Source organism: Phalacrocorax aristotelis, chromosome 1 (genome assembly GCF_949628215.1).
Source record: "Phalacrocorax aristotelis chromosome 1, bGulAri2.1, whole genome shotgun sequence".
Taxonomy (NCBI): domain Eukaryota; kingdom Metazoa; phylum Chordata; class Aves; order Suliformes; family Phalacrocoracidae; genus Phalacrocorax; species Phalacrocorax aristotelis.
The window spans coordinates 79432677-79458767 of NC_134276.1; the positions used below are offsets into that span (position 1 = coordinate 79432677).

General features: G+C 37.1%; 1 long non-coding RNA gene across 1 annotated transcript in view; it reads right to left on the bottom strand.

The window, feature by feature from the left end:
• Positions 1-763: 763 nt before the first annotated feature.
• The window catches only part of LOC142052116 (uncharacterized), a 42078-nt gene continuing 16750 nt past the window's right edge, over positions 764-26091 (bottom strand). Inside the window, exons 3-4 of the long non-coding RNA XR_012658719.1 lie at positions 2240-2343; positions 764-829 (exon numbers count right to left, since the gene is read on the bottom strand). This is a non-coding gene — a long non-coding RNA (uncharacterized LOC142052116). The remainder of the gene's footprint in view (positions 830-2239; positions 2344-26091) is intronic.

Here is a 26091-nt window from a genome sequence, read left to right on the forward strand (position 1 = left end):
AGGGGAATATCTATTGCTGGACATCATATTTAAGCATAATCGTCTAGATGCAGCCTCCAACTTAAAAGGCTTCAAACTGTTGATTCCCAGAAGCTGAGTAATATCACAGGACTACTTTTTCCTTAACTAAACCATAACCATCTCACACTGTTTACAGTCAGAAACATCAAGCCAGACAGGGTGGTCTTATTCTCAGACCAATCAAGATACTCTTAAATATTCATGACAAAAAGTTTCATTATGTTAATTTGCCCTGAATTTCTACTTATTCCATTTGTCATGAACTTGGGTAGCTCACACTAATTGGAGTGCATGCAGGTCCTTTCCCTAGAAAAGAAACTCAGTATGAGAAAAGTTCTTTAAAGCTCTGCTGTCCTTTTTTTTTTTTCTTAAGAAATTATAAAAGGTTTTAACTCAGAAAAGAAAAACAAAATAAGAAGCAAGAATTTCTTTCTGAAGTAAGTGTGTCTGTATCTTCTGATAGAACATCTTTATTATATTCAGAAGTAGGTAACTCTCCAATGAGTATCTCTAAGCCTTGATATATCCTGCTGGTAGAAAGGTATAAGGTAATTTTGACAGGCAAAGCATTCGGTCACTGCAACCAGCAGCTAATACACATGGAGAAATACAGCATCTTTAGACTCCAGAAATTATTAAGACAGCCAAAGAAGAGCAACATTTGCATTGCATTCATACCCAGATGTTAAAATATGAACAGAGGAGAGAGGCTGTCTATTCCAAAGTATTGGCAAAGTATCGGCAAAGTATCGGCAAAGTATCATATAACCACCTGACAAGGCTCCTTAAAGCGCAGGTATATTGCTTTCTGTGAAAAAACATATAACTCATAAAATTGATTATAAATATAATTTTACTTGGATTTTTTTCATTTACTTTCATATTGCAAACAAGAAAACAGCACACTCACAAAAGGCTATTTTTTCTCAAGCAAATGTGCGATCTTGGTGGGTTTGGTACCAGATAAATCATGATACTACAAACAATGGCAAAGCTATCTTTAAGCTTGCATTGAGCTGCTACAGACTGCATATAGCACCAGAAGCTTCATGAGAAGCAGGAGCAAGCTGAGAATGTGACTGACATTCATACACAAATTACGTGATCATACATTTAAGAATACTTTGCTGGCATAAATTTCAGACAGCCTTAGGTAGACCCACCCTTAACAGCTGAAGAACATACGTGTCTAATCTTCAAGGTCTCCTCTAGAAATGATCTTGTGATCAAATGGCATGTTTGATCATATCTCAATGAAGAATCTAAATAAATCTTTAAAAGTTGTGATTTTGAAAGGATCACATAATCATCTGTTTGCAGAGGATATCTATATCCTGCCAGACTGTCTACAACTCCATTGTCTATAACTGTTTACAGCTACAGGAGCAAGGAAAGGATAAGACTAGGTACTAAAATGTTTTCAGGAAAAAAAAAAAAGATGATTGTAGAAGAACAAGTTTTGTATCAATTGCTTTTAAATGACCATGACAAAGAAGTGTATAAAGGAGAAGTAATCTGCGCTCAGCATTTTTCACATAAAAACTTCACATTCCACCCCTATGATATCTCCAATAGCATCAGGAAGTTTGGACAGTTTTTAAGGTCTCTGTGATGAGGAAAATGCTGTCTATGTTTATACGGACAATTTCTCTGATGCACCCATCGCATGCAAAAGTACTCATAAATCACATTTGTAATTTTAGTGGGACAATTCAGGAGGACACCCTTCCGTGGGCTGATCAGAGCAGTTGTGATGATTATAGTCCAAAGACCTGAAACTGTCATACTATATAACAGATAAGTATTTCCCTTTTCTTTACAAGGCTAGAACAGCCTTGCTGCATGGCTGGATCAGATTCATCTGAATGATTTATTCTTTAGATCAACCTGAAAGGCTTGTCTCTTTAGTAGGGAAGGAAAATTTTATCTGAGGGCTCAGTTGTGGGAAGAATGTACTATCTGCCCCTGAGTTTTTCCACACTGAAAAGTTAGAGTCATGCTTGCATGATACCATGAAAGAAGTCTGAGCTAGGAAGGACCAGAATCTGACAGTTTCCTCAGAAAAGCACCATTAGGGCTAAAGAAAGCACACAAGGCACTTGAAACTTCAAACAGAAGCACTTGGGAGTTAATACTCATCTGAAAAAAACAAAGGTTGCCCTCAAAGCCCATATCTATACCCTATACATGCATATTGGGAGAAGGGGAATGTCCGTACCACTTTTTGAGCGGAACACTTCCTCAGATGTTTTACTGTAGCAACCATGAATTTAATAGAAGAGCTGGAAAGCATCACTTCTCTGTGTTGGAGGAGGAGTTGCTCTGTAACAAGATTAAATTACAGAAATCATCAAACCACTGTAGTTAAATGAAATTGGACAACACATCTCATTTGGGTATCACTTAAAAAACAGGAATATTTAATACAATCTATATTCATGGTGCCTATATATTTTCAAATGGCTAAACTCTAGGGAACTTACTGTGAAGCACTTCTATGTGGAAGGAAATTGACTTGAAGGGGGGTGCAGAAGGTAAAATATTTAAAAAGAATAATTGGTGTGCTTATGATATTTGCATTTCTTATTGACCTTCATTTGCACAAACACAAAACCTTCTTCAAAACGGTGAAGGGCTCATTTCAATTTGCCTGTTTATAAAATTTAATTTAACCAAAAACCTGCAAGAGAGCAGAGGCTGAAACAAAGTCTATTGCTGACTGGTTTAATGTGAGGAACCTGAAATTGATGTTGACATTCTTCGAACCTAAAGCAATCACTACACTACATCTCTTAATTGGCCACCCAAGCCTCTCTCTTTCTCTCACACAGTGGTAAAATCATGCTTGCAGCTGCAGGAATCTCCTATTGTAAATACTTATATGGAGAAACCAATTGAACGAACAAAAGACTCCCCATCCTGGATAATCCAGTTAGTCTTTTAGATAACTATGAGCTTCGCAAATATTCTTAGTAACCTTCTCCATTGTGTGAGAGCATGAAGTATGACATTATTAGCTTAATGTGCCAGCTTGGAAAATGCGTAAAGCATTACAGTACAGTCACAGTATTATCTACTAGATTGAGCCAGGTTTATTAACAGTGACAACCATAACAACAATAAAAGGCATGCAAAACCAAATTCAGTTATCAGAACCTTATGGGAGGTTTGCAATCATACAAGATTTTTTTTTTTTTAAGAGATTTACTTTTAGAATTTTCCATGAAAATTACTTGGTGTTTTTGTTGGTTTCACTCAGTCTCTGTGAAAACCTACACGAGTTCAGTAAAATATTATTTTTTATTTAGAGTACCTTGTCTGATGATAGCATCTACAGTCATTGTTAGACATCATTGGGAGCTGCATTAGAAATTTTGTGATGAGATTTTTTTTCTTAGTTCTTGCAAATAAATTCCTTCTTGTCTGCAAATTCAAACAAAAATCACTGTCCCTTGGAGTAGAGACTGTCCATACGGATGTAAAAAATGTCTCACAGGGAATGTGTAAATCTATCATAGAATCATAGAATTGTATACGCTGGATAGGACCTTTAAGTCCAGCAGTTAACCTAGCACTGCCAAGTCCACCACTAAACAATGTCCCTAAACACCACATGTACACGTCTTTTAAATACCTCCAGGGATGGGGACTCAACCACTTCCCTGGGCAGCCTGTTCTAGTGCTTAATAACCCCTTCAATAAGAAATATTTCCTAATATCCAATCTGGACCTCCCCTGGTGCAACTTAAGACTGTTACCTCTTGTCCTATTACTGGTAACCTGGGAGAAGAGACTGACACCCACCTCGCTACAACCTTCTGTCAGGTAGTTGTAGAGAGCGATGAGGTCTCTCCTCAGTCTTCTCTTCTCCAGGCTAAACAACCCCAGCTCCCTCAGCCACTCCTCATAAGACCTGCTCTCCAGACACTTCACCAGCTTCGTTGCCCTTCTCTGGACACTCTCCAGCAACTCAATGTCCTTCTTGTACTGAGGGGCCCAAAACTGAACACAGTATTCAAGGTGTGGCCTCACCAGTGCCAAGGACAGGGGAACAATCACTTCCTTTGCCCTGCTGGCCACATTAGTCCTGATACAAGCCAGGATGCTGTTGGCCATCAACAATCTGCGAAAGTGATTAAGTTTAGAAAGTTACACCAGGCAGTGGGGTCTAAAGGACTTTAAGTTGTCAGAGTAACCGTTTTTTTGTTTATAATGGGAATTTTGGTCATAAAACCTTTGAGCTTTACTATTTTGAAATAAACTTACTTAATTAATGAAGTTAACTTGCTGCACTAAGACCACAAGAGGCAAATTAATTTTTCTTTGTTTCTGTCTGTAACTTTTCTTGGCAACACTTTCTTTTCACAGCTCTTCAGAAATGTACATTGCTTTGCAGCCTCTTAGAACTGGGGATTTTCAGTAGATCTGCTTCACTATTCAGATATCACAAAACTTATTCAAGGTGTGGAAGACACAACCCAGTCTTTTTATTAAAACAATTGCCAGTGTGCAAATCAAAATAGAATTTCAATAGCTTAAACTCTACCTACATGATAAATCTAAAAAAACCCCCATAAACAGAACTTCCCACTGTAACAATATGTAGTAAGCTGTTTTTGACTGTGTCTGCTGAAAACCTTATCAACAATCTGAAAGAAAACAGGAACACTGGCAAAACATATAAAGTTTACAGAAGTTGCTGGAGTGGTAACAAAAAAGATAGGTTATTTCCTTTGGCTGAGGCATATTCATGCATGTGTTTCAGTACAGTTAATAAAAAAACCCATATATCTGGGAACTAAAAAAACATCTCACCTGTAGAAAGTGGAACTACATTTCAGATATCAGGAAGAAAGACATGATTATTGTGATAAATTGCATGAGGAGGATGGGACCATAATAAAACAATCTAATTTAGTCTGTAATTGTTTTGAAATTACTGAAATGAACACGCCCTAGCAAAGTGATGCAGACCACTGAGACAATGAAGAGAAGCTATGTAGAAAGCTTCGCTGTGTATGTAGGCAATTCACAATTTGCTAAACCTACAGCCAGCTACTGAAATAGCAGATTTCCATTAGGAAATTGTAGTATACCTGAATAAGTGTGGTGCAGTAATAAACCATTAACTGTTTGAGCAAGTCCAGTGGAGAGCTACGAAGATGATCAGGAGGCTGGAGCATCTCCCTTATGAGGAAAGGCTGAGAGACTTGGGTTTGTTCAGCCTGGAGAAGAGAAGACTGAGGGGGGATTCATCAATACCTTTAAATATCTAAAGAGTGGGTGTCAGGATGATGGGACGAGGCTCTTTTCAATAGCACCCAATGACAGGCCAAGGGGCAATGGGCACAAGTTGGAATACAGGAAGTTCCACCTCAATATGAGAAAAAACTTCTTTCCTGTGAGGGTGCCAGAGCAGTGGCACAGGCTGCCCAGGGAGGTTGTGGAGTCTCCTTCCCTGGAGACATTCAAAACCCACCCGGACGCGTTCCTGTGCCCCCTGCTCTGGGTATGCCTGCTCAAGCAGGGGGGTTGGACAAGATGGTCTCCGGAGGTCCCTTCTAACCCCTACCATTCTGTGATTCTGTGAGTCTGTGATTATAATCATCTTCAATATCTCACACCTCTCTTTTGGGATGCAAATTCTGAATCAAGGTAGGGTACATTTCTAAAAATGTGGTTTTGATTCACCAGATGTCATGAGCTTGAAACAGTAATCATTTGGTAAGAGATTGTTAATAAACAGTTCATGCTAAAGTAAAATAATATTCACCCTTATATTTTTTAATCTAATAATCCATGAAAGAAGGCTATGAAGTAGTGATACAAATTATGTTGTTTATCTAGTAAAGCAGAATTCAAGATAATCACTCCATAGCAAAGAGTTTATTTCTTCATTATAGCTATTTGGATTGTTCTCCCACACTTGTTCTTTTGTCAGCAAATTCAAGCTCTTTTGTAGTCTCCCAAAAAAATCTTAGAAAGATATCCTACAAGCGTGATTGAAAGCAAGCCTCCAGTGTTTTTAATCTTTTTGACATCTGTGACATCTGTTTCACACCCTTTCATTAACTAAGCTGTGAAAACCATTGACCTAAATGTGAGCTATATACACTTGTCTTAGACGCGTTAGAAAAACAGAGTTCAGTGACTGCCAAGAAATTTTTCTCTTCTTACACCAATCATTTCAGTTAAAGCACTTCATTTAGAACATATATAGATATACACAAAATAATTATATTTATATATACATATGGAAAAAACCAACACCCCTCCCCCCAAGTATTCTGTTTTCTTTTGTTGTAGTCTAGAATTTTTGCCCAAGCCAGGGTCTCACAACTAGGCTGGAGGAATAATAAAATTTAAATGTTTACAAATTGTTTTCAATTCTGTAGCTTGGAGCTCAGTTTTTGCATTCTTAGATGCAACGATGTATTTCTGATTAATTAAAATCACTTTTGATTTCCTAGATTATCCTCTATTTATGACTTAATGCAGTCTGTGTTTTTCATAAAAACAACTGTCATCATCTCATAATGGTGACGTAGAAGGGAAGATAAAACAGGAGAATCTTTCAGAGGTGAAAAGAGGAACAGGAAGAAAACAAGACACGCAAAAGCAGTTGATGGGGAGGAAAAATCATTACTGCAGTTTCTCATTCTGGAAGATATATATATAAAATAATGTCAGATTGGAATGACTACTGTATGAACTTTTTGAATCTACATAGAGTTGGAATGTGCTGCTGTTCTTAAAACAGGAACCTTTTTAAGAATGAAAAGTTCAACACACCTAATGGCTTGTTCCTCCTTCACCCCAAGGTTTAAGCCATAGATCTATTATTTATGTAGTTCAACTAAGCAGAGCAGAACTCATGAGAGAGAATCAAAGATCTTGACATTTTATTAAATTACATTCTCAATTTCAAAACCAACCCAACTCTTCTCAAGCCAAAGGTGCCTAGGATGAACTTTCCTGAGCACACTTAAGATATTAACGAAATCCACAAATCTCTTGCATTCTTTTCAAAATAATTCCAGTAGTGAAAACCAGTAATCCTCATACATGCTGTTTATTATGAATAGTCAGTGCTAATTTATATATCTTTCCTTTATGTGTGAGATTGTATGTATACTATACTATACATTCCTTAGCAGGTTTCTCATAGTCCATGTTCAAAAGCAACACTGGTCAGCTTTTAATCCTCACAAATACCCCTCTGGTGAGTATATCATGACAGGGACTATGCCATGATTAATCTGGTAAACCTGTTTCAAAATGCCTCTGTGGACTGAAACTTTTAATTGCAAACACAGAAGAAAATAAAATATTCTTTGGATACCAGACACCAAGTGGATTTCATTGTGATTTTTCAGTGAGGTAACGTAAGAAGACCATCAATGTTTCATTAACACTGAAGAACTCTCAGACATGCTGTCAGAAACAACATCTTTTCTAAAGTACAAATGCAATTTTTTTTAAAAAAAACATTAATATTATTTAGCTTGATCTGATGCACTAACAGCAAAATATTTCTTCCTGATGATTTTTAAAGTCATAATAACAAAGCCCAATAATAAATAATAATGAAGAAAGGTTCTACAGAGTAAAATAATATTCAGCACTCTCTTACGTTTCACTTTAAAGATTTGTATTCACTAACACAATTGAGAAATCTATCGATATTTTAATGAGTTTGACACGGGGGAGAAGAACAATATCAAAATCAAAGGCTGAGATTCAATTCTACTACAATTCCAGTTTCTCAACACAAGCCATTCAAATCTGATGAGTTTTCAAATTTGGCCTGGAAATATTGTAAACAAGAGTTCCTTGTGACACAAGCAGTATTTTCAACTTTTTCATAAACTCAGAAAAACATCTTTGGTTCTTTTATGATATCTTCTGTCAAAAGTCTCTGTACTTCTAACATATACTATCCTAAATCACCTGAATATTGCAAAAGGTGCCTCTAATTTTAAATGTAAGGGAAAGTTTGAATTATGTTCCTTTTAATTTGTATTTGTTTGGAAGTTGTTCTTGAAAGTGGAATCACAGAGGAAATGTGATAGAGATGTCAACACAATATATTAAATTGATAGTTTTCTATATGTACTCTGCTCCTGTAATCCTTGATTGTTTGCAGTAATAAGGGTTTTATGGTAAACTGTTGCAAATGTATAACTCCTGACTTTGATATTTAAGGCCAAGGTAGACAAAAAGAAAAATAATTTAATATAGATTGCCAGTTCACTTAGTAAAGTGACAGAACATGCAGCAAATTACATGCCCGATGTGAAACTCTTCTTTGAATTATGTGGCACAATAATTTGCCTGTGTCAGTCTACTGACTAGCACTTTTTTACGAAAATGACAAGTTGGAGTTTGCAGTTTTATCTTCATCTAAAAGTAAGAAACCATTTTCTCATCTTTATAGTTGCAGAAGACACTCTGAACAAATATGAATCTAAAATAACCAGAGAATGATGTCTGTCAGTTTTAACCTGAGACACTGAAACTTAGATATTAATATGTTATCTCTTCCCATACCTCAATAATTCTTTGATATGCATATTAATTTATGGTAGCTTCTGCAGATTCAAATGTAAACGTTTAAAACTCAAATTCTTCTCATACAAACTAACATTCTGTTCCTATACCATCCTCCTCATCTTTTAGCTAAGGATAAGGTTTCATGAAAAAGCTGGGCTTGCTGACCAACTAGATGGTGGCATAAGGGGCTTTTGGTGCTCCTCTGACTATGCACTGAAGCCATTCAAAGACACAAGGCATCAAAAGCTAATATTATAATATAATAAGAGTCAATAGTTTCCTGAATATTTGGAGCCCTAAATCACTTCAGAATCAAACCACTGCCAGTGCCAGCAGGTGGAAAGGGTTAGGAAACATCATCCAAGAGTGCAGAGAAGAAGAGCCAGACCAATTGAATCATTCAGCAATTATTTGCTTTTGGATCAGCACGGCTCTGTGGCAAATCACAGTAGGCTGAAAAGTCCTAGTTGGAAAATTAGTACCCCTTCATTGTGGATTAAAGAGTGGCAGGTTTCTACAGAATGATTCAGATCTCAGGCAATCTCAACCACCTCTGAATGAGCCTGTCTCTTTCCTTACCAAGTAAGGTTACCAAATGCAGCTCCTGAATTTAGTGACGAAGGTTGGGTGGAAGGAATTGAGACCTGCCCTCTACTTCTGGCTTTCAAAATGTTTTATTATCTGTGTTCTCTTTTTCCTCCATTATTTGTTTACCCTGCAGAAAATAGGGTTAATTTGAGATGGATTCACTGTTAAATCAAAGTAATTCTCCATGTCTTCACCAGAGAGAAAATCAGGGAAAATTTAGTGCTTCTTCAAAATTGTCATTAAAATCAAAATAACGTTCATGAGTGCAGAAAATCTCACTCTCACTATAGTGCTATAACCTCTTTCCTTTAACAAACAGTACAATCTAAATGAAGGGCTTCAAGTTCAAGTCTTAATTATTGCACCTTGTTCAGCAATTAAAAGGGAATTGCAAAAGAGGTACTATGGCATATGTCAAAATTAAACATACATTTTGCAATAGTGTTTTTGCTCCTAATTCTTTCTTATAATGATGCTGATCAAAGCAATCGTAGGAAGTGAAAATTGTCTTTAAATAGAGGTGCCTAACCTTTAGCACAGACAACTTGCAGTTTCTTAAATCAAATCAAATCTTTATGTGACTAGAAAATTAATTAAAGCTCTATGTTTTTATGCATTTGAAACCTAGCAGCAGTGCTCTGGTGCATGATAAGACAATCTTAAGACTCTAGCTTATACACAGGCATTTTCCATCACTGATGTTTTATGCCTGTGGAGATATGTACGTTGACAACCATATTCTGCTCTAAAAGCTTTGAAAATAGAGCCAACAACAGGCAACTTTAGTGGCTCTGGTATAGTTTCATGATCACCCCAGATAAGAAAAAGTGAACGCATAATGACAAAATTACGCATCCTTTTCACAATGGAAAGCAACTGTAATATATGCACACTATATTTGTTTTAAGACAATTCTTTTGAGCTCTGTTGCAAGAAGAGAGTGGTTATATTTTAATCACCCCTGTGGTTACAGTTTGAGATTGCTACTCTAATATCACAACGCTTCCACTGAGACCTGCAGTAACTTCTCTTGGAAATGCTCAGTATGAGACTCAGGTTTTTTTTCTATACATTGAACTCTGTTGGAGTTTCATTCAAACCCAGAAACAAGTTCAATTCAAATATCAGCTGTCTACATCCATATACTCACCTACACAATTTCAGCAAACTGTCATGTTTCCTTTCTATAAAGACATTCAGGGTTCTTCAGTAAAGTCTTTTAGCTTTAGTTGCTGCTGTACAATCTCAAAATCTTTCAAGAGTTTACCTCTCAGCAAGGCACATACCAATCATACAGCAAAATTGCATGCTTCTGTGTTTTATCAACATCCAAATTAATCTTTATGTTCTATTGTACTCTGAAAGAATAAAAGGGGGTTCCTGTGCCTACAGGGTTCATACAATAAAGACTACCAAAAAGATTATCTCAGGTGAAATTGAAAGGTATGCCTTTTTTGTATGATGGTGATGAAGAGGAATAATATAGAACATTTCTTTATTTTATAACTCCAGAATATTATCAGAGAGCCAGGACCTCAGAAAACCTTTCTTCAAGCAACAAAGAAAAGACAACGTTTTGTTGCATGTGAGCTGTCCCTATGCGCCATTGTTTGCCTCTCACAGTGCTAGCGATATCATAAACTACAAGGTGTATTTTTTTGTTTGATGTAGCACATTACTAGAGTCACTGAACCAAAACGTCACGAGATAAACAGTCTGCAACAGACTTTACTTGTTATCAGATTCTTCAATTTCTTCCAATTACCGAACAATCGCTTCCTAAATTTCTTTTTTAAAAAATGTTAACACAAATAAACTGTTTCTTAGAGCAAGTTTGATGTGTCTGTCTAATTTCCCAATTACAGTTTTTCATAGCACTTGGATCAAACTGCTGTGGAAAAAGATCACAAATTCTCCCTACCTCTCCTCCATGTCACCACCAAACCACAAACTAACTGCAAATACAATAGTCAATATATTTCATCTAGGAATAAATGAAAAGCCTGTAGCTTTCAAGGTCTGGATTTTCTCTTTAGTAATGTTACGCAGTGGGAACAGCAAGATTTCTAGTAGAGATTCGGGAAAAAATGCCCAACATTTTCCTTCCTTTTTGGATACATTGTAAGAGGTAATTAATCACATTTTTTTTTTATTGTTGTTGTTTGTTGTTAGTTTCAGAACAAAAGAAATAAAACCTGTTAAACACAATCCACACTAGTCATACAGTTCATATTCAAGTAAGGAGGCAATAGATGTTAATGGACTAACCCGCCAACTCAAGACTCAAGACAAGATACCTTTATTTGTGATTTTATCACAACATCCTTAAGTAATTTACCCTTTGTATCATGCTTTTGCATTAAAAACTGGCATATTAATTTTCATTTTGCAGGATCATTATGCTTTCATACTGACAGTGAAGACCTAAATATTGATTACAGTTAAGGATATCCCTCGCATCAGTAGTATCCAACCTCACAGTGATCCAGCCCCACATAGGGTATACCACACCGTAGCTCAGAGGCAGTAGCACCAGTCATACAAGCCAGTGTGAAACTGTACTGTCCATTTTGTGCATGTTTATGTTGATGCACGTTCTGCGTAGGCATAAATATAACCAGAGCACAGTACTGAAATGCAGCTGTTGGTGGAAATGAATGTAAGTAGTAACACTAAAGCAAGCTACATCCAACTTATGCAGATGCACACCACTGATGCAGATGCACAACGTTTGGAGGAGAAAGTGAAGAATATCCTCCATAACCTTAAACTTCCATTAATATTCATAACAGAATATAATGACGCATAAAACTAAACTTTAATCAACACCACACACCTCTTTAGTGGTAAATGACCTTGTGTGGAAAAAGTAAACCATCACCTGAATTGAAAACAAAGCTTCCTTTCATCTTTTTCATTTTCAGACCCACTAATGATCACTAAATCCTAGGCAACTAATGGTGTGAAACAATTTAAGTGCTAATCAGACATCAGTAAAAGGAAAAGCTTACTGACAACCTGCAGTAGTGATGTCTAATCTGTGTTAATTTGTGATCAAATTCTACACTGACATTCCAGTATTGTCACTGAAAAAATACAAAAATATCTTGTGTGCAACATTAAACATCACTTACATTGTTTTGAGGCATTTGTGTTAGAAGAAGCAAAAAAAAAAAAAAAAAAAAAAAAAGGAAGGAAAAAATACCCCAGAAAACATGACAAGTCATAAGAGGAAGTTAGGAACTGGAATGTGTCCCTGTAGATTTTACAACTGGGTTATGAATATAATTTAACTGGAAAGTAGATTTTCATCTGGGCACTGTCAGCCTGAGTTGTGGGGTCAGATTTTCAAATACTGATTAACCATAATAATATATTTTGTGGAAACTTATTAGTTTCACAAACTTCTGAGCAAATCCTGCTTACATGGCATGTGTCAGGTATCTGTGATATTCCTACTAACTTGCACCATGGGCTGAACAGGAAGCTTGCACACTTAAAACTAAGAGAAGCAGAGTGGACACACCAAACACAGGTACAGTGATTCTGTTCCAGGGCAAACTGTAGTAAATAAAATAGCCCTCAAGGTTTTTATAATATGTTGAAGGCCTTTGTAACTCCAAACAGAAAAATAAAAATCCATTAGAAATACTCCTGTAAAAGGAAAAAATCTTTAAACACTTAAATATTCCTATTTTTCATTCCAGATCAGAAAGAGTAGTAAAAGCTTTGATTAAATATTAGAATTTTGAGTTTTTCTAGGTCTTCAGCAGAAGTTTTCTGATTTAAAAAAACAATAGTATCTGCAATCATTTCTATATTTATATATCTGTATCTTTTACCTATATTGACAGATTCTCCACCAGAAAGCAAAAATAGAAAACTGTCACTCTTTAAAAAAAAATACATATTCTGTTTATCATATGCAAAGATCAAGGCTGTGCTACTGGAGAAGGAAAGCTATTATGGCAGTTACATCTCAGAAAAGAATGTGTAGTTGTCACTGGCAGTTCTTTGAAATCATCAGCTTAACATATAGTAGTAACCCAATAATTAGCTAATCTTGGGTATTAACAGAAATGGGACTAAGAACAAGGTAGAGGTTTATGCAAAATTTTGGTTTGCCAATATCTCTCCTGGTCTTTGATATGTAGAGCTCTGTTGTTCACCTTTCAAGAAAGAAATATTGGAACTAGAGAAAGTACAGAAAAGAGCAACTAAAATGAATAAGGGGAAGAAGAATTTACCTTTCATGAAGGGAATAAAAAGGCTGTGACTCTCTGTAGAGAAAGAAGGGTGAGAGAGGGTATAACTGAGGCTTACAAAACCAAAAAGTTAATGCAGATCTGCTATTCATCAAATATCACAGCACTAGAAGTAGAGGATGTGCATTGAACCTAGTAGGAAATCTATCTAAAATGGACTTTTTTTTTGTTTAAAAAGTACATTTTTAATACAGTGTGTGTTAAACTTTTGAAATTTACTTTTACAGCAGATTGTGGAAGCAGGAAGAGAGGGTTCAAAAGGGATGAAATTTCTGAATTGGATATCTGTAAATAGATAGTAAAGTGAGAATGTAGGAATGTATTGTCTATTCTATCTAATTATTGATAGTAAGCCCAGGGTAGCTGAAAAAATGGCTGGAAAATTTTGGTGTTCCTAAATAGGTCCTTCTAAATTACATTGTTGCAGGGAGACTATCAGCTGAGGTGGACTGCTGTTTTGACCTAGCAGGACATTATAGTTCTTACCACAAAAGTTTCTATGCAAATAAAACACAAGGAAATCTTTCCTTAAACTACAGAAATGGAAGAGTATGCTTTTCTAAAACCAGTTCTAGTAGCTGTAATTACATCCTTTTAAAAGTTTTTCATAGAATCATAGAGTATCCTGAGTTGGAAGGGACCCAGGAAGGTCATCGAGTGCAACTCCTGACTCCACACCTAAAAGTTAAACCATATATCTAAGAGTGTTGTCCAAACTCTTCTTGAACACTGACAGGTTTAGAGCCATGATCACTTCCCTGGGGAGCTTGTTTAAGTGCTTGACCACACTCTCAGTGATGAACCTTTTCCTAATATCCAGTCCCAACTTCCCCTGACACAGCTTTAAGCTATTCCATGGCTCACTTGAGGTGAGTCAGTACCAATTCTGAGTGTATCAGGATAACCACTTCTTTTGATCAGTAAACTATACTGTGCTTAATGAACCCCAGACTATCTTTGGCCTTTTTGGCCACGAGGGCATATTGTTGACTCATATTGAACTTATCATCAACATAAACCCCCAGAGCCATTTCTGCAGGGCTGCACTCCAGCCTCTTGTCCTCCAATCTATACATACATCCAGGATCACACCCTCCCAGGTGAAGAATCTTTTGTCCTTGCTAAATTTCATATGGTTGGTGATTGCCTAGAACTCTCAGCTATTAAGATCTCTCTATAAGAACTCTCTACCCTCAAGGGAATCAATGGCTCATCCTAGTTTAGTATCATAAGCAAATTTACTTAGTCTGCTCGCAACTTTTGTGTCCAGATCATTAATAAAAATATTAAAGAGAACTGTTCTTAAAATTGACCCTTGGGAAACACCACTAGTGACTGGACACCAGCCAGAGGTGAACCCATTTACTACAACTCTTGGAACCAAACTTTTCAGCCAATTATTCATGATTGTATTGTATACATGCCTGTCTGTATGCTGGACATTTTGTCCAGAAAGATATTATGACAGGCAGTATCAAAAGCTTTGCTAAAGTCCAAAAACCCACACCTGCTGCCTTTGCTTTGTATAGGAGGTAGGTAACCTTGTAATAAAAGAATATTAAGTTAGTAAGGCATGAATTTCCCTTCACGAATCTGTGTTGGCTTTGACCAATGAATGCATTGTCTTTCAAGTGTTTTTCAATAACTCCTAGAATAACCTTCTCTGTCATTTCACCAGGCACTGAAGTGAGACTGGTATTTTTGTATTAATGAAACTATTTCAGAGCTTCACATAATACTAGGCACTCTAGTACTTATAGTATACTTCCCAGATCATGAGGGAGAAAAAAAAAGACACGCACCCACCCCCCCAAAGAAAAACATACAAACAAACGAAAAAAACCAAACCCAACACTCACCCCCCTGAAGCTATAGAAAAGAAAAATCAAACAAAAAGCAATAATATAGAACTGAACTAAGGAATCTCTTTACACCAGTGAGATACCTTCTGCCTGACTATTGTCTTTTGGGCTTTCAAGAGGCTATACTCTTTGAGCAAGGCTATCTAATAATATTCAGTATAGCTGTGATGGAGCAGAAGATTTAAAGAAAAAGCAAACTAAAAATAAAATAACAAAACATAGGGTTCAAACAATTTAAAGGAGAAAATGGGAAAAGATTTAGATGTTCACCTGCAGATTTTTGTAGTCACCTGTGTTTCAATGTTTTCATAATATTTCCTCCTTTACCACTAATTTTGTAGCATTTATTAATGAGATTTCTTCTTTTTGTACTTATGATATAGTATTTAATACTCTTAAACAGCAAATGATGAGTATTTCTTATATTTCTAATGGAAAACATAAAAATTTTCAAATGAATTATCAATTTCAGATAAATTATCCCTGTTTTCCTTATTTAAAAACCAATATAACACAGAACTTCCACTGGAGCTGACAGATTTTTTTGTTGTTGTTGTTAAAGAACTGATTCCCAAGAGGGATGTAAGCAGCATTCAGTCTGGTGTTTTATTTGGCAATCTCTTGCATCAACAACAGAAATGTCATTACTGCTCCAGCTGAAAATGAACACCAAAAATTAATATAAGATTATTCATTTTCAGCTGAATCAATGAACTGATTCAGCTCACCATAGAGCTGACTTCTAGAAATCAGAGGGTAGTAGCTCGTAGCTCGTCATTAGATCCTGAAATCCCATCTGTTAACATACTGTGAAAGGGACAAGCAGGGTACTAGACATGAAATGAAGGGCATGGATGGGAGATAGAAAGGTAGGCAGGAAAAGGACAGTGTATTGACATACAAATCTTGGGTACCAAATTTCAGTCGTGCAATAAATAACAACCATACTTCTCTGCAAAGAAAATACTATGCTGCTTTTGATTGTCACAATACACAGGTTAGACACTATCAAACTATTGATAATACTAAATTGCCTGAATCTGTTACTAAGGCAAGTTATCTAATCTTCATCACTGGTATCTTTAGCCACAAGCTAGACAATATTTGTCAGGAATGATTAAAGTATAGCTAATCTTGTTTTGGGGAAGGAGAGTGAATCAAGTGACCTTTTGAAGCCCACTCTACTCTTATGATTGCAGTGCTTTATGCTTTTCAAAATACACCTTTTCTGAAATATTTTTTTTTTTCTTATGAACTGCCAGCACTGCGAAAGGTAAAGAAAAGCTGGTGGTTTTGTACATGAGGGAAAGATAGATTTTAAGTCATTCTTTGTTGGACATCCAGTTATAAAATTTTTGTCTTAAGGCTTCAGTGAAAATTGCATGTTGGTCAATACATTTTAGGTCATCATTAACTTGAGTAAGTACTGGGTATTAATCAAAAAAGAAGCACTTATACAGTCTTGAATGCAAAGGAGTTCAAAGCAGCTCCTTGTTTCTGAAAGGAAACAAAATAACATTTTAAATTTTTCTCAGAATGAATTAATGAAATAATATAACAATGGATATAACACAACCCGGGTCACCCAAAAAAGTATGTCTCCTACAGACTGACTGAAACGTTATTTTACCAAAATGTTTCTGTGCTTCTATGTGGCTGTTACTGTTTGGCTATTGCCAATGGTATTACATTTCAGCACAGGACAATGCACCTGGCAATACCTCAAAATTATGCAATTTACAAAAAAAACCCCAGTATTTAATTTTAGAAAAGACTGCTAGTGACAATAGAAATCCTTCATTTTATTTACAATGGCCTTCCTCAAATATGTATTTATGTATGATCAGGAGAGTGACAGATACTTCTCAACATTCCCCAAGTATCATTGGAGAGGTACATTACTAGAAAGTTGGGAATCACTCCTGGTACATCAAGACAAAACACTGGTTGTGCATGGAAGGAAAGAGAATACAGCGAAGCTCCAAACAATGTGACATGTATGATCAACTGTAGCCCCATCATGGCCAGGCACTAAGGCAGGTACTGACAACCATGCAAGAAAAATTAACAAAAAGGTCTAATTCCTCAGCTGCCATTCATAGCAGCAGATAATCAAAAGCAATCCCTCTTCAAAGTATTCAAAATGATGCTTCTGTGCTCTGTGACAAACACTTAGATGTGACAGTCATGCAAGGTGCCAGTGGGAAACGTGAAAAGTGAACATTAACTCTGATTTACAGAGGCATGTTCCAGATGGTGACCCTTTTGATTCATTTTGTTTTGTAAAGCAGAACAGAACCACAGCCCTTGGATGTCTATAGAAGTATATTCCCAGACATCAGGTAAAGCAAATAAAGTACAAATTCAGTGGCTGGATGGAAGAAAAGAGAACTGTATCCACTTGCCCACCATTAATAAATCTCATATGGTCACTGATTGCACAACTATGTAAGTTTTCCATAACCAATGGCTATGTTATCAGTAGCTATTAAAGAGTATAAACCCGAATAAGACACTGTTGGCTAAATCAAGCAGGGAATATTTATAATAATATTCCGGGTTTTATAGTATTCAGTATAACTCTCAACAAAATAATGACTACTTATATGTATAGATAAAATAAACGTCAGTTAGAAGCTCAAGCTCAACAGAGTCAATATCTTGCAGGCAAATTTCCTGTTCAAGAAAATTATTATTTCTCGTAATTCACCTATGATGTGAATAATTCCTTGAGTTTTTTTAAATGGAGAAATACATTATCTGAAGATAAAACACTAGATCATTTTCTAAGACAGGATTCCTGATACATGCAAAAAAGCTGTGCCAAATAATTTATTTCACAGGTTTTTTCATGTGTTCTCAGAGAATCACTGAATCACAGAATGGCAGGGGTTCGAAAGGACCTCTAGAGGTCATCTTGTCCAACCCCCCTGCTTGAGCAGGCACACCCAGAGGAGGGGGCACAGGAACACATCCAGGTGGTTTTGAATGTCTCCAGGGAAGGAGACTCCACAGCCTCCCTGGGCAGCCTGTGCCACTGCTCTGGCACCCTCACAGGAAAGAAACTTTTTCTCATATTGAGGTGGAACTTCCTGTGTTCCAACTTGTGCCCATTGCCCCTTGGCCTGTCATTGAGCAATATTGAAAAATGTCTAGACCCATCCTCTTGACACCCACCCTTCAGATATTTATCAGTATTGATAAGATCCCCCCTCAGTCTTCTCTTCTCCAGGCTAAACAACCCAAGCCTCTCAGCCTTTCCTCATAAGGGAGATGCTTCAGTCCCCTGATCATCTTCATAGCTCTCCACTGGACTTGATCCAGTAGTTCCCTGTTTTTCTTAAACTGGGGAGCCCAGAAATTGACACAGTACTCCAGATGTGGTCTCACTAGGGCAGAGTAGACAGGGAGGATAACCTCTCTCGACGTGCTGGCCACACTCCTTTTAATGCACTCCAAGGATATCATTGGCCTTCTTGGCCCCAAGGGCACAGTGCTGGCTCAGGGTCAGCCAGGTCTCCACCAGCACTCCCAGGTCCTTCTCAGCATAGCCACTTTCCGGTAGTCCAGCTCCCAGCCTGTACTGGTGCATGGGGCTTTTCCTCCCCAGGTGCAGGACCTTGCACTTGCTCCTGTTGAATTTCAGGAGGCTCCCCTTTGGCCCAGCTCTCCAGCCTGTCCAGGTCTCACTGGATGGCAGCACAGCCTTCTGGTGTATCAGCCACTCCTCCCAGTTCTATATTGTATGGTTTTAGCTGGGATAGAGTTAATTTTCTTCACTGCAGCTGGCATAGTGCTGTGCTTTGAACTTAGCATGAAAACAATGTTGAGGTAACACACAGATGTTTTGCATCTTGCTGGGTAGTGCTTGTACTAGTCAAGGACTTTTCCAGCTTCCCATGCTCTGCCGGGTGCACAAGAAGCCAGGAGGGGAGGGGGCACAGCTGAGAAAGTGGATTCAAACTGACCAAAAGGATATTCCTATCATGTAACATCATGCCCAGTATGTTATCGTGGAGGGGCTGGCCAGGGGAGGGAGGCAGCCGTCGCGGCTCGGGGACGGGCAGCATCGGTGAGCAGGTGGTGAGCGGCTGTATTGTTTGTGTTTCTTTTATTTTTTTCTTTTCCATTTTATTATATTATCATTATTGTCATTATTATCATAATCAATATTATTATAATTATTATTTTATTGTAGTTATTAAACTGTGCTTATCTCAACCCACAAGTTCTTTTGCTCTTCCGATTCTCTTCCCCATCCCACAGGGGTGGGGGGAGTGAGCGAGTGGCTGCGTGATATTCAGTTACCAACTGAGGCTGAACCACAACATGTTTCATCAGCAAACTTGCTGGGGTTACACTCTGTCCCTTCGTCCAGGTCATTGATGAATATATTGAACATGACTGGACCCAGCACAGACCCTTGGGGAACATCACTAGTTACGGGCCTCTGTCTAGACTCTGCCCATTGATCACGACCCTCTGAGTTGTGTTGTTGAACCAGTTCTCTGGCCATCAGACTGTCCTCTCATCTAACCCACACGTCCTTAGCTTGCCTATGAGGATGGTATGGAAGACAGTGTCAAATGCCTTACTAAAGTCAAGATAGACAGCACCCACTGCTCTACCTTCATCTACCCAGCCAGTCACACCACCATAGAAGGCTATCAGGTAGGTCAAGCATGATCTTCCCTTGGTGAATCCATGCTGACTGCTTCTGATAACCTCTACATGCCTGGAGATGACCTCCAGGATGAACTGCTCCATCACCTTCCTGGGAATGGAGGTGAGGCTGACTGGCCTATAGTTTCCCAGGTCCTCTTTCTTGCCCTTTTTGAAGACTGGAGTGACATTGGCCAATCTCCAGTCTTGCCCTCCATGACCTTTCAAAGATGATAGAGAGTGGCTTGGCAAGAACATCCACCAGCTCCTTCAGCACTTGTGGGTGCATCCCATCGGGGCCCATGGATTTGCAAGTATCTAGTTTGCCTAGGTGATCTCTAACCTAATCCTCCTTGACCAAGTGAAAGTGTTTCTCCAGATTTTCTCTCTCACCTCTGGGCACTGGAATGCCTGAGGGCCAGCCTTAGCAGTAAAGACTGAAGAAAAGAAGGCATTCAGTAACTCTGCCTTCTCTGCATCCTGTGTCACTATGGCACACACCTCATTCAGCAGCGGGCCCAGAGTTTCCCTAGTCTTTTTTTTACTGTGATTTGTTTTGTCAGGTTTTGTTCTTTTAAAAACTAATATGATTTTCTGATGAGTTAGCATGTCTACAAATAAAGCAGAAAATTAATATTCAGACAAATTTTGTTGTTGGGTATAATAATTAAAAGGTAGCACACATGAATTCTTTCTGAAAGGCTTTTTGCTTTACTATATGTATTTTTATATAAGAACTACATTTTTGATCAAATAGTAGATGACAGATGAATTCTAATGATTTGTCATAAAAGCGAATGCATTGGGCAATATAGCTAGCACTTTCTGTACAGAAAGTCAAACTTAACACAGTGTAAGAAATCATAAGTAAAAGACTGAAAATATCTCTTATCTCTTTTTCTGATAAACTTATAAATGCTAATAAGAGACACATAGTGTAAAAGACAACACCTTTTAATAAACAGAGCACTTAAACTTCTTTCCAACATGATCACATTGAGCCAAAAATATTAGCGTGACAACACCTCAAGTCTTCCAAATACTGAAAGGTGTTCTCTGATTGCAGGTGTCTTTTTTTGAAAGATACAAAAAAATTGTGTACGAGTTTTGTTACACATAATTCAAGACCAAGCAAGGAATTATAGATAGTCTGTTCTGTTGTATCGTGAAAAATGATCTGAGCAATTATCAAAAAGCAAATAATTATTTTCATTTTACTGCGGGTATTATGAAGATAGAACAATGTCACCCAAAGTTTATATTAGCCCTGATAACTTCAAACAAGGACACCATCAAAGTTCAAAACATCTGATTTTACTACACTTTCATATGCTTTAATATTTTTCCAAATCTTCATAATGCAATTTCATTACTGCCTTGAAAAGTTGATAGATGGTTCACCTTTCAGTTACAAAGTAATGAGAGGTTATAAAAATATTTTGATATTTGAATGGCTTTGGGCATAAGCAGAGCTGCAGATCTGTAACAAACAGAAAATAGATCCTGAAATTTCTTCTCATAAAGCTGAATTTTCTTAGGCAAATTTTGTATCTTATTCGATACCATGTATTTTGTCTATCATAACTATTTGGGCTAAAAAATCATCCTCAGAAAATAAGGCTTGGGAATAGAAAGCAATCTTATATTGAGTAATTTTTTATAATCTCTTAGTATTCTCACAATATATTTCAGGTTTTTTCTTCTAGTCCAATGGTGAAGCAATTTCTATATAGAATTTTTAAATTCAAAGATTCATTACATTCTTTATATGCATTACATAAATGCGAGCTATAGACTTTTGTGTTCATACATACACGTGTTTGCCTGAAGAAAAGGTTGGTTTTGGAAAACGAAGTTTTGGTCCATAAAATACAGGTCCAGATTTAATCATTCAGAAAACTGCAAGAGGAAGAAGTACCTGCAATATTTCGCTCACTTGTTCCTAGTTCCTTGTCTCACTTTATGTGGATGCTGAACACCGTATATTGTCTGAAGAATGCTGGATAGTTTCCCTTTCAGTTTTGGTTAATCTTTAACTTTCCTAAACCCTGATCTTAAAGGAAGGCAGTTTCTGTGTTCAGTTCTACTGTCCAGTTCTAAGGCATTTTTCTCACAGTCATCTGGGCTTCTCCAGTCCTGTCAGTAGCTCTTTAAAGCACAGGTCCTCTCCTGTTTAAAGAAATTTTCGTCTAATTCCAGCCTACCTTGAAGTATTGAAATTATTCTAGAAAGTGCATACTTGATAAAACATTTCAAACATTTTATTTCATTCACATTTTACTCAACATGCAGTGAAAGTGTATTTGGAAGAAAACATGCTAGTCCCAAATGTGGCAATCATTTGCTACTTTAAATTGATTTTGCATTCCATGTATTTTTTTCTTTGTTCATTGCCAGGCTGCTGAGCCCTAAAAGTGAGGCCTGGAACATTACGACATTTCAGCAAGCAGTCTGAAGTATGAAGTCAGAGTATTGATTTTTATTTCAGGTATGAAATCAGTATAGTTCAGAAAACTTAAAAAAAAAGCAGCACAGATTTATTTGTTTAGATTTTCTTTATTTTAACTAATTTTAGTAGCTAAAACTGCCTTGTTATTGTAATATACCCATGCATTCAATGACCATGAATATACGTCCTTCACCTTTTCCTGAAATAGTCCTAATCCCCACAACAAAATCTGTCTGCCTCAAAATAACCATTTATATGAGAATTACAGCATGAAAGTCCATTATTAGATATATGAATCAATTTACCCAGCTTAAAAAAAATAAAAAAATGTAGTTTTGAGTACCTCACCAGCTCCTGAGTTCATTACTTTCTTTTAACTTATCCGTTTTTTTTTCTACACCTACACAGTAAACAGAATAAACACAACCATATAAAAGGCATAATTACGGTAGTTATAAAAGTACTGTAAATTCAATATTTAAAATATTATCCTAAAAATCAAATTATGGACTAGAGGTGAAAATTGCTTTATTATTTGCAGTATTTTTACATATTATCTGTAAGACAGAAGGGACTTCCATATTGCTTACTAGTCATATTGATGACAGAAAATATAGAAAATGGCAATGAGAATGATATACCTCTTAGCCTTCTACCTGGAAGAGTACCATGTACTTTTCTGGCACACAACACCATATTACAAATACCTATAATCCCCATGCTGCCCTGTGACAACCGAGATCAAGTCATTCCAAAGGGCCTAACTGTCTACCAGAACATTATCTGAATAATTTTTAACTTGTCAGTGTGGGAGATTTTCTAGAGAATTTGGACAAGCAAAGAGCTTCTACCCGACCTGCCTCAGGTCCAGGTTCACCCATCCTCATTTGGAAGACAGTATCTCCAAGACAGAGTCTTCTAATACCACAGGAAAGCATCAGCTGAAAACTCAGCATTTCACTGGCTAATCCAAAAGCCCTAGATATGTTTAGTATCTAGCCCCACTCTTCTTGCAGCTTTCAGTGTGTATCAAAAGACATGCAGTTTACAGGGACCATATCAAAAGACATGTTATCTGAGAAAAAAATGTACTATCAGACAAGCAAGATTTGTTTCACCAAAAAAATCTGTCAGTGCTTAACAAGCTTCATATTGCTTCTACCCATAAAATCCATACAAACTGGATTTTGAGGTGCTGGGAGAATATACCGATCTATCACTTTGTATCAGCCCTTTCTCCTATACATTGCCTAGACATCAGTAGTTTGGGCTGGCAGAGAAAGAATTATAGTCTAGGCGGACCTTTAGTATGTCTCAGTGAAACCATTCCCACAAGAGGGTAAAAGCTGTGAAGACTTAAAATTTGTTTGTAATGATCCTGTAGGACTTTACAAAGACAAGGAGAAAATGCTTGAATATCCATGGGGGAGCAGGAAGGAAGCTAGTGGTAAATGGAACAAGTCACAGTGTGAAGCATTTCAGCACTGTCTTTACCAACTAGGGCATTATCTTTTAAAGGCTTGAAAAATAAAAAGTCTATGAAATAAATCGCTACTAAAGTTGAAGTTCTCTTGTAAGTCATTCTAGAAAAGCATTTTCTCTGAGTGGCTTCATGTAACCGGCTGTGTCTGAAGAAGCACTGTGAAGGATAAAAGTGATAGAAACAGAGCAGTACGTTGTGCTTTCAGTTTATAATCTGGGGAGAAATAGAACCCCCACGCACGATACATTTCAGTTGGTCAGCATATCACCATGACCTGTGCGTAATATACTCCTTTTATAACCACTATGCAGTCAGATTTGGCAGTAGGCTGAAATCATATATAACTCTGCAGTAGGTTCTACTTCATCTCTGTTTTAAGAACTGAGCTGTGTTTTAAGAACTGAGATTTGTATTTTATAGGAAATTAGTTCTGTCTTTAATGTTCAGTTTAGTTTCTTGCAAATGAGTCTAAAAACCCAACCATAACACACACGCAAATGGACTGTGCCAGTGGTACACAGGCTCTACGTGTGAACATATCACATGTTGCACTGCACAAGGCCAAGGGATAGAGATTGTGAATCATAATAAGAGCTGCAAATTTTCTCATGGAGTTTGAAGTACTGTAGACTGACAATAAATACTTTTGCCTTCTTGCTAGACTGAAGCAAGAGAGTTTCCAGTAGAAGGCAGTGGTTGACACACTATCCAAAAGCTCCACTGAAGATCTTCTAATGGAACATGATTGCAATGTTGTGACATTTGCACTCCAAGAAACAAATATTATTATTAGCTGCTTGTCTGTACATTCTTTCTTTTTTTTTGATGGCTTCAATACACCTATTATATGTGGGGAGAAAAATTGTCTTGGCAGATTTCCTTAAGTTTTTTAACCACATCCAGTTGGGGGTGGGGAAAAAATTCCTCAACCTTTGGTTATTTCTTGTGCAAACTTAAAATATAAATACTCAATCACAAACAGAAAGCAACCAGAAGAACAGAAAGGTAAAATATCGTGGGGTATTCATTTTAACTATATTTCCTATGGGAAGAACACAGTACGTATTCTTAACTAACCTAGAGTAAAATTAGGATAACTCTGTTACAGTTATTGAATCAAATAGGTACACACATTAAACCAATAGACAGTGTAGTACTCTCAGCAAGGTAGAGAAATAATATATGAACAGGTACAAAGGCAAGTCAAGACTATAAAAATGAACCAATGTTCAGGCAGAGACTTGTAATGATTAAGGGTTTTCAGAAGGACTCTCTCAAGTAGGCATTTGTCCATAAAGGTAACTGTGCTATGACGAAGTTTGCTTAGTAGAAGTTTACATGTGTTTCAGAGCCTGAATGCAATGTGTTGGTGTTCTTGCATTTTATTCTGAAATGTGTACAGCAAATGCATGCCAAATGGAACCAAGTTCATTTAAAACAGATGAAGGATGCTTTCAAAAGTAACATGATCTTTTCATAGAGCATAGCATGACCATTTGTGTCCAGGTATGAGGACATTTCCACATTGAATAGAAAAAATATTTCAATAATCTGAAACTCTGAAAGGAAACTTCCTGTTCTTTGTTGTTAAAGAATCACTTTAAATACTGTGAAGATACTAGTTCTGCAGCTGACTTCTCATGAGACGGTCTCTTGGTTACAAAGAGATCTCTGGGTTACAGAGTCAAGTATGAATTTTGACCATAAATTTAAGTCCAGTAAAAGGATTTTATTTTTTCTAAAAGTATCACTAGTATCTCTTAAATCAATTTCTGTAATTTGTGATTACAGAAATACCAAGGGAATTAAAAAGAAGCAACAAAAACCCTTCAAAATCAAGAATTTGCTTGAACACAAACAGGAATGCGGGGCTGTCCTTTGATCCATCAGAGATGAAGGATTTTGCCATTTCATATAAGTTATGTCAATGTGGAGGAAGAACAATATTTTCAGTTATTGAACTTGGAACTAATTATGAACTTGGAACTAATTGTGCCAGTTTTGCACCTGGGGCATGGCAACCCTGGATGTACACACAGACTGGGGAACAAGAGGCTGGAGAGCAGCTCAGCAGAGAGGGACCTGGGGATTATGGTCAACAGCAAGTTGACCATGAGCCAACAGTGTGCCCTGGCAGCCAAGAGGGACAAAGGAGTCCTGGGGTGCATCAAGCACTGCATTGCTAGCCAGGAGGTGATTGTCCCGCTC